This window comes from Moschus berezovskii, chromosome 24, assembly GCF_049115385.1.
Source record: "Moschus berezovskii isolate FMDL1 chromosome 24, NW_MosBer_1.0, whole genome shotgun sequence".
NCBI lineage: Eukaryota > Metazoa > Chordata > Mammalia > Artiodactyla > Moschidae > Moschus > Moschus berezovskii.
Genome location: NC_142483.1, coordinates 31,152,948 through 31,167,042, shown reverse-complemented (window position 1 = coordinate 31,167,042; position 14,095 = coordinate 31,152,948). Strand labels below are relative to the sequence as shown.

The 14,095-nt window shown below is 43.0% G+C and overlaps 1 protein-coding gene across 20 annotated transcripts in view; it reads left to right on the top strand.

Moving 5' to 3' along the window:
* LOC129548017 (uncharacterized) overlaps positions 1–14,095 on the top strand; it is a 291,573-nt gene that overhangs the window by 165,562 nt on the left and 111,916 nt on the right. The window contains exons 6-7 of one of the 20 annotated variants that reach the window (XR_016036190.1): positions 3,418–3,503; positions 12,073–12,158. The exons of the other annotated variants lie outside the window; for them this stretch is intronic. The gene's annotated coding sequence lies outside the window, so the exon portion shown is untranslated. The remainder of the gene's footprint in view (positions 1–3,417; positions 3,504–12,072; positions 12,159–14,095) is intronic. 20 annotated transcript variants of the gene reach the window in all.

Sequence of the window (14,095 nt, the reverse complement as noted above, 5' to 3'; positions counted from 1 at the left end):
TGTGGTTTTGATTTGCATTTTCCTAATGGTCGCAAGGAATCAGTCACGACTGGGCAACTGAACAACAACGACAGCAATGGTCATTCATATGAACATCCTTTCATGTGCTTTTTGGTCATTTATATATTTTCTTTGGATTCTTTCTCCATTTTTAAATTGGGTTATTTGTCTTTTTATTACTGGGTTATAAGAATTCCTTACATGTTCTCGATTCAAATCCCTTGTGTATGTGAATGCTCAGTCGCTTAGTTGGGTCTGAGTCTTTGCGACCCTATGGACTGTGGCCCACCAGGCTCCTCTGTCTGTGGGATTTTCCTGGCAAGAATACTGGAGTGGATTGCCACTTCCTCCTTCAGGGGATCTTCCCAACCCAGAGATTGAACTTTGTTTCCTGCACCGTCAGGCAGATTCTTTACCACAGAGCCACTTGGGAAGGCTTATCAAATGGCAAATATTTTCTTCAATTTTGTGAATTACCTTTTTATTTATGTGGTGGTGTCCTTTGAAGAAAACTTAAGATTCTTAATTTTGGAGAAGTCCACTTAATCTTTTTCTTTTGTCACTTACTCTTTTAGTGTCATATCTAAGGAGGTTTTGCCTAACCCAATGTCATAAAGATTTCCTCCAAAATTTTCTTCTTAGTTTGTAGCTTTGGCTCTTACATTTTGGTCTGTAAGCCCTCCATGGTTAATTTTTGTGTATGGTGTAATGAAAAGGTCCAGCTCCATTCTTTCTCGGGCAGTTACCTGGAGTTAGAAGTCTCTGTAATGTACCTTCCTCATCCCTACTTTTCTATAAAAGTGGAGTTACTCAGTTGTGCGACCCCATGGACTGTAGCCTACAAAGTTCCTCTGTCCATGGGAATTTCCAGGCAAGAATACTGGAGTGAGTTGCCATTCCTTCTCCACGGGATCTTCCTGATCCAGGGATCGAACCCGGGTCTCCCTCATTGTAGGCAAACCCATCTGAGCCACCAGGGAAGCCTACTTTTCTATAAAAGTAGCCACTGTTCTGAGTCTATTACTGTTGTTCAGTTTGATTTTTCTTTTCTTAAACTTCTAATGAATGGAGTCATTTTGGGTATACTGGTTAATGAGTGACTTCTTTCACTTAAACATTCCTGGGTGGTTTATCCACGTCCTTGTTTATCTCCTTATCATTTTGTTTTTGTTTTCATTTTTATTGCTAAGTAGTATTCTATTGTATTTCATACATGTTTATTCATTCTCCAGTTGGAAGACAATTGGTTTGCTTCAATCAGGGGACTTATAAATAAAACTGCTGTGAACATTCTTGAGCATGTCACTGAGTGGACATATGCACTCAGTTCTGTTAGGCATATATCTAGGAAAGAAATTTCTGAGTCATAGGCAGATGTGTGTTTTGCCGTGGAAAATAATGTAAACAGATTTTCAAAGTGACGGTGCCAGTTTACGTTCCCACTGGCAGTGCAAGAGAGTCCCAAGTGCCTACAGCTTGACCAGCACTTGCTATTAATTCTTGGCATTCTGGACCATGGGTGGTGTTTCCTCACTGTGGTTACAATTTGCATTTTGCTGGTAACTAAGGTCCGTCTAGTCAAGGCTATGGTTTTTCCAGTGGTCATGTATGGATGTGAGAGTTGGACTGTGAAGAAAGCTGAGTGCCGAAGAATTGATGCTTTTGAACTGTGGTGTTGGAGAAGACTCTTGAGAGTCCCTTGAACTGCAAGGAGATCCAACCAGTCCATTCTAAAGGAGATCAATCCAGGGTGTTCATTGGAAGGACTGATGCTAAAGCTGAAACTCCAATACTTTGGCCATCTCATGCGAAGAGTTGACTCACTGGAAAAGACTCTGATGCTGGAAGGGATTGCGGGCAGGAGGAGAAAGGGATGACAGAGAATGAGATGGCTGGATGGCATCACCTACTCAATGGAGGTGAGTTTGAGTGAACTCCGGGAGTTTGTGATGGACAGGGAGGCCTGGCGTGCTGTGATTCATGGGGTCGCGGAGAGTCAGATACAACTGAGAGACTGAACTGAACTGAACTGAAAGATGTTCAGAATCTAATCTTTTGATAAGCTTTGGCCATTTGTGTAAACACCTTTGGGAAGTGCCTGGTAAAGTTGGTTGCTAACTGTTTTATATCGGTTTGTCTTCTTTTTGGTTTGTAGGAACTCTTTATATATCCTCATATTCTTCATAGTTTTGTCAGGTGTACATATTGTAGATATTTTCTCACAGTCTGTGGTTTGCCTTTTCTCTCTCTTACTGTTTTTTAAATGTAATTTTCTAAATTGAGATATAATTCACATAAAAAAATTCATCTGTTGAAAGTATTTAATGCAGTGCTTTTCACCACATTCACAAAGTTTTATAACCATCAACACTGTTTAATTCTAGAATATTTTCATCACCTCAGGATGAAATGCCATATCTATTACTCCTTCGTCTTCCTTCCCCTCAGGCCCTAACAACCACTGATCTACTTCTGTCTTAATAGATTTGCCTATTCCAGGCATTTCATTTAAATAGAATCATGCATTATGTTGTCTTTTGTGACTGGCTTCTTTTACTTAGCATAATGTTTTCAAGGTACATCCAGGTTTTAGCATGCATCAGAATGGCGTTCATTTTTTTAATTGCTGAGTGATTTTCCACTCTATGCATATACCACTTTTATTGATCCACTCATCAGTTGTTGAAACTGTGGTTTCTTTTAATAGATTTTTGATGAATAGAAGTTCTTAATTTTAATGAAGTTCATTTTTTAATGGACAGCACTTCATTATAATCTATGTAAGAAATCCTTGTCCTCTTCTATGACTTACTATTTAAACACCTTCATTGTCCTAGACATCTTCCCATTGGGATATTGGTGGAGGCTTACTTCTTTCTTTCCACTGACTCCTTGTGGCCACTTCTCCATTGCTGGATACTGGATGATTTTTCAGTGTGTTGCTATTAAAAACAATGTGGAAATAAAAATTCTCTCACCAGCTGAGTTTGTGCATGTATGCAAGGATGTCTTTAATTAACTTCCTAGAAATGAAATCGCTGGATCAAATTTTGCACATTTTAATTTTTGACAGAGCCTACCAAATTATCTTCCAAAAAAGTCTTCACCAAATTTATGTGCTCACCAAGCATGAGTTTGAGTGAACTCTGGGAGTTGGTGATGGACAGGGAGGCCTGGCATACTGTGATTCCTGGGGTCACGGAGAGTTGGACACGACTGAGCGACTGAACTGAACTGAAGAGGTAGAAAAGTGCCCATTGTGCCACATCTTTGCCATTGCTGGATATTGCCTGCATGCTTAACTGCTCAGTCATGTCCAACTCTTTGCGACCCTTTGGACCATACCCTGCCAGACTCTTCTGTCCATGGGATTTTTCAAGCAACAATACTGGAATGGGTTGCCATTTCTTCCTCCAGGGGATCTTCCTGACCCAGTGATTAAACCCACATTTCCTGTGTCTCCAGCACTGCAGATGGATTCTTTACCCACTGGGCTATCAGAGGTATTTACTTGATATTATTGGTCTTTAAAAACGTTTGTCATTATTATAAGCATACTGATAATTTGTTTAGGACATTCTTGCTTTCACAATCCTTGATGGGTAGGATTCCTTTCCCCTTACCCCTGTAAGTAAGTCTCCCCTAAGTTTTGAGGTTAGCACTGTGTCACTGTCAAGGAGAAAAAAGTTTTCTTCTGTTTTATTTTGTTTAATGCCTGCGGACCTGTGAATTAAACTAATAGGAAACAGATTAGCAGGAGAAAAAGCACACAATTTTTATGAATATTTACTTGCACAAGAATTCACAGAAAACAGAAACTGAAAAAAGTGATTGGAGTCTGGGGTCTCATATGCCATTTTAACAAAGGAAACAGTCAGATTTCAAAGGATGGTATATTGTGGGGCAGTGACTGCAAAATATCTTCCATTAGTTCTCCCTATGAGAGTTATTTTCGGAAGCTCTGTTTATGCCAACTCATCTCAGTGTCAACTCCTAGTCTCTGATGTCAATTTGTCCTTCACTTTTTGGTACTGGGAAGGCACCTTCATGGACAGAAATCTCTGCCTTGCTTTTAGACAGATAGGGGTAGTGCAGAGAAATTCTTTTCCTGCATCTATTACTTCTCAACTGCCTTCAGCTCAAAGTAACCAATATGCCAAAATGGCATATTTTGACATGACATATTCTGAACCCCTTTAGCAAGAAAAGCGAAAGTCACTCAGTCATGTCCGACTCTTTGCAACCCAGAATTCTCCAGGCCACAATCCTGGAGTGGGTAGCCTTTCCCTTCTCCAGGGGATCTTCCCAACCCAGGAATCAAACCGGGGTATCCTGCAATTGCAGGCGGTTTCTTTACAAACTGAGCTATGAGGGAAGCTCCTTTAGCAGGAAAATGAATACTTATTGCTTAACTGTTAATTTAACAGATTAGAATAATCAGAGTCAGACTTGATTTAAATCTGTAAGTCTGAGATAAATGTGTACATTGCTTTTCTCTGCTGAGGGTGGAGTTTCTGGGGTTCTTTCTCACAGGCTGCTCAGCCTCGGTCAGGGCCTCGTTGGTGCCCCCTGTTTGAGTGAGGACTCTGCAGGCACTTGACCCGAGTAGTCACACTAGGGAGAAGATTGTCCGCACTAGGCCTGAGCTCACACCTCTTCCAGCTGTTAAACTGTGGACATCGTCTGGCTCACAAACCAACCTTTCACGTGGTTTTCATTTAGCGAGTTTAAAATGGACAAAGAAATGCCCTGGGCCACCTGACTGTCCCCTCTCCGTACACAGATTAGAGGAAAAGTTGTTAATTCCAGTGGGCTAATTCATTTGGAAACCCTAAGATCCCTCAGATTTCAGATAGGTATCCTGTCTTGGGTTTTAGTTTTAATCTGCTCTTTTGCCATTTATCTTTGACAAAGAGGCAGTGTAGGGAGATGATGTAACATATTTATCAATCTGATGGCTCTAGACCGAACATGAAGCCAAGAAGACTAATTGGTGACTTCATGAATCAAAGTTCAGTTGACACTTAGCTTGTAAAGGAAGCTGTTTAAGACTTAAGAGTTAATTACTGACTTTAGTTCTTCAAACCATAGGCTGAATCTGAGTGTTTTTGCTGTTAAGTTAGATCATGAGATCAACACACTTAAATCACTGCTGCTGCTGCTAAGTCACTTCAGTCGTGTCCGACTCTGTGTGACCCCATAGGCAGAAGCCCACCAGGCTCCTCCTTCCCTGGGATTCTCCAGGCAAGAACACTGGAGTGGGTTGCCATTTCCTTCTCCAACGTGTGAAAGTGAAAAGTGAAAGTGAAGTTGCTCAGTCGTGTCCGACCCTTAGCGACCCCAGGGACTGCAGCCTACCAGGCTCCTCCATCCATGGGATTTTCTATGCAAGAGTACTGGAGTGGCTTGTTAAATCACATGTGGCTTTAATTCGCTAAGCACCTCAGTTGATGTAAATGATGAGCCTTCACAACAGAAATGCAAACAAGATGCTCATTCTTTTGCATGCTAATTACTCTCTCCTCTCCTCTCTCTTCTTCTTGCTCTGAAATGTATAATCAAAGCAGCAGGCACACTCAGCTCAGGGAGGTGCTCACACCTAGCGAAGTTCGTAGACCCACCCAGGAACAGTGGGCAATGCCATGGCTGCACTAAGCACTCAGGCCAGGGCATATGCGCATGTGTGCAAGGGCGATGTCAGCACCAGTGTTTAATTTCTCTTTTTGTGTTTGGCTGAGACTGTGCAATTATATTTCTGTGAGTCAGTATCGCTCTCCCAGAGCACTCCTAGAGTTCTGTTAGGACTCTTTGACTTGTTAAGAACAGAGAGTACTTATAGTAAACATTGCCCATTCTAATTTATGGAAACATTTCAAAAATAGCCAAATATAGCCATGTTGCAGAGGAATGGAAATATCGAACGGTGCAAAGTTTTCAAAATTAAGTTAGGTCATGCTCTCCCTCTCTCCTTTCCTCTCCCTCTTTCTCCCTCTCTCCCTCCCACCTCTCTCTCTCTGCTTTACTCTGAGCCTCTCCTCTACACTCTTCCATTTTTCAGCTTTCATAGCCCATCGCAGGTTTCATTCCTACACTTAAACTTACTTGTGAAATTCCTGACATACTCTGATTGGCCCACTTTCCCCTTCACCACGCATCACGAGAGCAGCCACGCAGAGTCCACTGCCCACCATGTCCTTTGACAGGTACAACAAGGCTTGGCATCTCTTCAGCATCATCTCCCTACCTACCCCACTCCCCTCCCTGCCACGTAGTGTTGCCTCTGAACTCCCCTCTGGCCTCATAAAGTCATTGTTCCTTGTACCCTGGATGCTAAGTGTTTGCTAACCTATCTCTCTTCCCTGCCAGTCCCAAACTCACTGCTTTCCAAATGTCCTATTTCACCATTGGTCCCCAACATCGAACGGAATCAAGAAACGGAGGCACAGATAGATGAATCTGTATAGCTCCTCACCTGAGAAATACTGTCTTGGTTGATTCAGGATGCTGTAACAAAATGTCAGAGACTGAGTGACCTCAACTGCACACATTTACTTCTCACAGTTCTGGAGGGTTGGAGGTTCAAGATCAAGATGCTGGTTGCTGCAGTTCATGATGAAAGTGCTTTTCATGGTTTGCAGATGGCCACCTTCTTGCTGCGTCCTCACATGGCAGAGAAAGAGAGCCCTAGTTTCTTCCTCTTTTTTATAAGACATTAATCCTGTCATGGGGCTCCCACCCTCATGACCTCATAACTCAGTTACCTCCCAAAAGTCCTACCTCCTAGCATCATCATGTTAGGGATCAGAGTTTCAGCCCATGAATTTGAAGAGGATGCATTTGGCCCATGAAAATGTGGCTGAACTGCATTGTCTGTTCCTTTTTTTTTAATGTAGGTGAAATTAACAGTATAAGATAGAATTTCCCAGGCTCTGGCTCCATATCTCCAAAAGCCGAGTGAATAGGGCAGCACAGTCCTGGGATCCAGGTCTTCCTCCTTCGACAGCTCCTTTCCCACATGCACCTCCTGTATCCATGTCGGGGTGCCAGCCCAGGAGGCAGGATCTCTGTGAAACCCAGGCGCCCAGATACTTTTACCTGGAAGCTCAGCGTGCTGTTCTGAGGATCGCTGCCCAGGCTGTCTGCCTGCTTCCTGCACAGAGACACTTCATTCCTGGCCTCTGGCCCTGCCATCGGTTTACTGTCAGCTCTGCCATTGATTTTAAATTTTATTATCGGCTTTTAGAGCACTCGAGGACCCGAGGCTTTCCTTCACCATCGATTCGCTTGTTCACAGCCGAGGGAAGAAGCTTTACCATCTTCATTCCCTGGCGCGTGACCAGCCCCTCTGTCTTGCTTTTGGAGATTTCCTCGGCTTGCTGTGGGTCAAGTCTCTGAGACTGTGCTCACTTCCCCCGACATCTGTGGTGCGGAGACACCTCGTTCCAAGCCAGATTGAAAGCTCTGTCTGTTCTCCATGACCGAGTGACAAGAGCTCACTTGTACTGAGTGCACAGCATTTGTCAGCTACCTTGCTAACCTCTTGACACACCGCATCTCATTTCATCTTCCAAAAGTCCTTAGGACACACATGATTTATCACCAGTTTACAGACAGGGAAACCGAGACTCATAAAGGCACAGCACCTTAGTGACTACAGAGGCATACTAATAACCTCTTCAACAGTGCTTGTCAAACTCACTACCCGAGATGTTCTGTGACTGTGCAGGAGTGATATACAGCTCAGGCCATGGGAAACACACACACCACAGGCTGAAATTCAACACCCAAACTGGTCTATGTCATGGTCAATGAGACAAGTCAGTGATCATATACTGGAATGTCTTGGGAGCATTAGATCACGCTAAAAGTTTCTAATCATGGCTCCTCAGTTCTGTACTTACCTTTCACCAACTGGTACCCAAGGATTCTCAGACCTGCTCCAGCCAGTGGCCCACACCTGGAACATCTCCTCCTGAGATGTAGCCCTGTAGGAGTTGTTTATTGGAGAAGGAAATGGCAACCCACTCCAGTGTTCTTGCCTGGAGAATCCCAGGGACGGGGGAGCCTGGTGGGCTTCCGTCTATGGGGTCACACAGAGTCGGACACGACTGAAGTGACTTAGCAGCAGCAGGAGTTGTTTATGGAGCCAAAGGTGGGAAGGAAAGGGTCATCCTCATCACATGGGATTCTGGCTTTTTCCTGCCCTACCAGCTCCACTTCTTTCTGTCCTCATCACAGCCCCTGCATGAGTAAACTGTGTCTGCGAGCTAACCGCCCTCCTTCGACTTCAGAGAAGACAGCCACCTGAAACCCTGAGCTGTAAACTCTAGGTCAGCAAGTGCTTCCTGCTTCTAAAAGCTCAGGGATGGGACAAATCTTTTTTTACAGCCCTGGCCTTCTGATCTGCTCTTCCTCCCCTTCCCTCCGTCTTCCTGTGCTCTCTCTCTCCTTCCCTGTTGTATAGTGGCCTAAATTTTTCTCCATGAAACATGTGTCTATCACTGTGAGATCCCAGGGCAGGCCTGAGAGCCAACACAGCAGAGCACAATAAATCCTGTGTCTGGGTACCTGGGCAGGTGGCACGTGCCAGCAGCCTGGAGCGGAAAACGCAGCCAGATCTTCTGGGGGAGTGGGTTCTTTTCGTGGCCTTGCCAGCATCCCCAGCAGGCTGGGAGCGCTGCTAATAGACCTCTGTGTGAGTGTTAACAGAATAGGAAGGGAGGAAACCTTTTGAAGGCTAACATTTTTCACAGTGCAGTAATCACAGGGAGCTTGTCATTCCCCCAGGCGGGAGGCACGTGTTTGATTTATACACCCTGGCCATCAAGTTTTGGAGTTCGCACGGGCTCTTCTGTGCCTTCCAGGGTTCAGAGGATCAGATGGGCACCACCCCAATGGGCATGGCCAGGTGGGCCCAGGGCTACTCAGGACCAGTACGTAGGGGTCCTCAGCAGTTCCTCACTACCACCACTCCTCTCTCCTAATAAGGCATTTAACCTCTTAAACCTGAGTTCCTTGTGTGTCAAATGGAGTTGGTAAAAGTTAACTAGTTTTCAGAGACTTCAAGGAGGATTCAAGGAGGTAATACATGTGAGAGTCTGGGACCTAGCACCCAGTAAGGACATGATGAATGTTAGCTCTATTTTACTGTCGTCATCATTGTCTATCATTTACAGGTGAGGTCTAGAAAAAGTCATCAAACTGCCCAAAGTCACATGATCAGTAGGAAGTAAAGCCAGGATTTAAACCCAGATATTCTGACTGCCAATCCTAGGTGCTTAGCCACTGTGCTTTATTACTGTGTTATAGAAGTGTTGATAATGAATCTACAAATCCCTCAAGGACCAGGATTGTGTCTTTTTTTAAAAAAATTGAAGTATAGCTTATTTGGGGCTTCCCTGGGGGCTCAGTGGTAAAGAATCCGCCTGCAATGCAGGAGACCTGGGTTTGATCACTGGATTAAAAAGATCCCCTGGAGAAGGGAATGGCAACCCACTTCAGTATTCTTGCCTGGAGAATCTCATGGACAGAGGAGCATGAGGGGCTATAATCCAGAGTCGCAAAGTCAGACACAACTGAAGTGACTGAGCACACATACACACAGAGCTTATTTACAATATTGTGTTAGCTACATAGATGTATAGCATAGTGATCCAGTATTTTTGCAGATTATATTCCATTATAGGTTATTATAAAGGTATAATTCCCTGTACTGTACAGTAAGTATATCCTTGTTGCTTATCTATGCTATATATAGTAGCTTGTATCTCTTAATCTCATACCCTTAGTTTGTCCCTTTCCCCTTTTCCTCTTCCCTTTTGGTAATCATAAGCTTGTTTTCTATATCTATGAGTCTGTTTCTGTTTTACATATACATTCATTTGGGTTTTTTTTTTAAGATTTCACATATAAGTAATATGTTAAAGTATTTGAGTTATTTCACTAAGCATAATATTCGCTTGGTCCATCCACATTACTGCAAATAACAGCATTTCATACTTTTGGGGGGGCTGAGTGGTATTCTGTAGTATATATATCTACACATCTTCTTAATCCAATTGTCTGTTGATGGGCACTTGGGACAGTATTAGAACCTACTTCCCAGGGTAATGTGAAAATTAAGTGGAGTCCCAACCTAAAGATGAAGAAACTGAAGCTCTGAGAAGTTAATGTGCCCAAGGTTATACAGACAATAAATTGGAGAAAAGAGTTTTGACTTCCAACAGTATAACTCCAGAATTCAAGTTCCCAACCATTGTATTTGTCAAGATTCTTCAGAGAAACAGAACCAATAGGATGTGTATATGCATATGGAGACAGACTGATTTCACATGGAATTGGTCCATGTGACTGTGGAGGTACAAATCTGAAACCTGCAAGGTAGACTAGCAGGCTAGAAACACAGGGTAGGGCTGCGGTCCAAGTATAAAATAATTTGCTGGCAGAATTCCTTCTTGCTTGTGTGTGTATATATATACATATACACATACCTGGAGGAGGAAATGGCAACCCACTCCAGTATTCCTGCCTGGAGAAGTCCATGCACAGAGCAGCCTGGAAGGCTACAGTCCATGGGGTCGCAAAGAGTTGGACATGACTTAGTGACTAAACCACCACCACCATACGTGTCAAACACTGGGAATGATGCTTAGCCCATAATAAGCACTGTGCCAAGCATTAGTTGCCTGGTCAGGGCGCTGTATCCAGTATCTGGAGCTAGGAGCACACATTATAGGTGCTGAATACATATTTGTTGGCTGACTTGACTCCCTCTAGTGCTCTTTGTTATGTTTCAGGCCAAAGATACTTAGCGCTAAAAATATTAGACACATCTAACTCCCTCGTCCTCGTACGTGATTCCTCCCATAAGCACTGAGTCCAGAGTCCTGGCGTGATATCTCATACCAGGCACACTTAATAGGGCTAGTTGGGCAACCCAAACTCTGCTCAAATGCCACACCTGGATACTTGCCACATTCTCTTCTTTTCTCCCCCCTCCCCTTTCCCACAAGTAGTTAACACAATATCCAGAATGGCAGCCATACACAGCACAAGCCTGGACAGAATGGGTTTGGGGAGATCTTTGCATCTAGAAATGAAAGCAGGGCAGGGTAGCCTCCTTCTCCTCAAATACAATCACCTGTGGTCTTTAAACTCTCTCAGAAAGCTCCCCATCGACCAGGAACTTTGTGACTTAATTCCACTCCATTAATATTCAATAGTGAAAACTAAACCAATTAACTGTTACCAAACCTGCTTAAGGCCAACCTGAAGGTGAAAAGTTGGCCCTCCTAGCTGTGTTTCTACAGAACTTTACCTACAGGTGTTTCTGAACTAATGAGAGTTTAAGAGAAAAAAAAAGGAATTAGGAAAGAGTCAAACAATAGGAGCCCCAGTCCTATAAGTTTTCTCCATGGGTGGTTTGCTTAGGAAACCACATAGGAGTTTCTAATTAAAGGAGTATTAGAAGAATACATCCATAAATTTCAGAGCCAGGCTTAATTTTCTTGTTTGAAAACTGCCAGGGAAGAGAGTGTATTACAAATATATGAAATATGACCAAATGAGACTTAATGAATTCTAAGTTTATTCACTGAAGTATTTAACTATCCAAGCCATCAAGTGGGGATAATAAATTTGAGTGTGTCATAAGACTGGCCCACTTTAATTCACATTTATAAAATGAGCTATAAATAAAGGGCCTGATTCAGTGCTTAATTTTTAGAGATTCATTAACTCTTAATTCCTGTGCCTCCATGATGCTGAGCAATGGAAGGAAATGAAAGAACACTGCAAGATCAGAAGGAAGGTGACAGTCCTAATACTTGGGCCAAAGAGCAGAGGACTAGCCTTGATGATTCAGCGTCTCTCATCAGGACACATACCTCTGCCCTTGTCCCCAGAGTCAAGTTAAAACCTAAGTCAAGCACCTGGGAGGGAGGAAACGGCTGATTTGTTGGGTTAATGATGGAGAGTTTAATAAAGAAGATATTGTTTACAAAGATGAGGGCAGGGTTAAAGGCAGTCAACAAAATATGGCAAATCACTATGGGGCCCTTTTCCCACCTTTAGATCTGAAGAAAGCTACCAGAACTACTCTACTACGGGGTCTCTCAACAACCTACTCCTAAGGGATCTTCATGCTTAGGGACTCAGAGGTCAGTAAACTCAGAAACATACAATATATTTTCAGGTATTGACAAGTGAAATGATGAAAAATAAGGCAGGAAAGGAGTTATAAACAAGTGGTGGAAAGGTGGGGAGAGACTTCTTGAGCAAGGTGGATAGCAAAAGCTTCTCAGGAATGGGGATGTGTAATCTGAGACTGGAGTCAGAAGAAGCCAGCCAGAGGAGGGCAAAACATGCCTGCTGCCAAGAGCCTGAGGGGGACCAACTGGGCATGCTTGAGGGTCAGAGAGAATCCCCAGGAAGCTGGAGCGTGATAAATGAGGTCAAGAGGGAGACAAAGCCTTCTAGACTCTCAGATGTGTTGGGTTACGTTCCACCTGTGACAAATCATAAATGAGAAGATTTTAGCAAGGGAGGGGAGTGATCTGATTGACATTCTCACATCCAAGTACTAACCAGGCCCGACCCTGCTTAACTTCCGAGATCAGACAAGATCGGGCATGTTCAGGGTGGTATGGCCATAGACCTGATTGACATTCTGAGTGACACTCTGATTGCTGTGAAGGGGATACAAGAAAGCAGAGATAATAAGACTGGTTAAAAAGTAACTGCCCAGTAACAGATGAAGATGGCTTGTACCATCTTCATGGGAGGACCGAAAACAAAGAATGGTATAGGGTTTGAGGTCCATTCCATCTACCTACTCATACTGCAGTTACTGGGCAAGGGGCCTTCCAGGGCTTGAGACAGTCACTACCCAAGAATAAAAGTAGTTAAAAAAAAAAAAAATAGAACTTTTTGGCATAGTGTCCTAAAGTTTCGGTATGCTGCATTTACTACTTTTGAAATTGGAAGAACATTTTTAAAAATTTAAAACATTTACTGAAGGAAAGAACTTGGTTAGGGAGCAGTTGACTTTAATATATATAAAAGAAGAAAAATACATGGGAACTTTGGTAGATCATAGGATCAATGTGGAGTGGGAGATGGCTTTTGCAGAAGGTAATGAAATTTTTGATTGCATAATTAGAAAATTGGTATCTAGGATGAGCAGGGTGATTCTTTGAGCACCTTGAGGGGATCCCTGTCTTATCCATGTGTTTGTCTCCCATTCACAGGCACACACTATCTTGTACCTAAAAAGCTTGGAAAATATGATTTTGTGATATAGTAAGAAATATATTTTTCCCTTGGTTCTTGAAACAGGGCTCTTAAATCCCTTGAAATTTTGAAATATGGGGACTCCGCACCTTTGAGTTTCTGTCTGGGGGTTCCTATGTGTCAGCTTACCTTCTACAAAGACTATACCTGTCACTTGGTATGTTAATGGAAGACATTAACCATGTTTTGTACATAAGCCTTTTTACCAGTTCTGAGCAAATTTTTACCCATGAAAAGTGAAAATGCTATGTATCAGTTACTCCCTATTATCCCAGGATTTTTAGTTTGTTCCTAATTGTTATACCAAAGTTAGTATCTTCACTGGGATTCTGTTACAACTTTTGAACTAAATTGCTATTGGAAGATGAACTAGGTATTTATATTGGTCAGGCCACTTTCTTTATAAGAGACAGAATCACAGTTTGAACCAGCTTAAGCTCAGTGGTTCCCACAAGTGGAAATTCTAGGGATAGATAGTTACAGCTTCAGGCCTGGCTGTATCCAGAGACTCAAAAGGCATCATTAGGGCTTTTCCCCTCTGCCCTTCTCTTGAATGCTTCTCATCATATAGCCAGTATAGTAAATTTGGTCTGTCCGCTTAGCTAAACTGAAACTATATTTTCCATAATTCGTTTCTGTCTATAGTTCCAGGTTAGTATGAACCACAGACTTTTTGTATGAGATTTGGAATTGGAACTAGAGTGTCATTCATATTTCTTTTCATGCTTGGAAGGCGAGTGCAGGTCATGAGGTGCTTCTGTGGCTTGCTTATACTGCCACTTGCCTGTTTACTCACCTTGTGGGG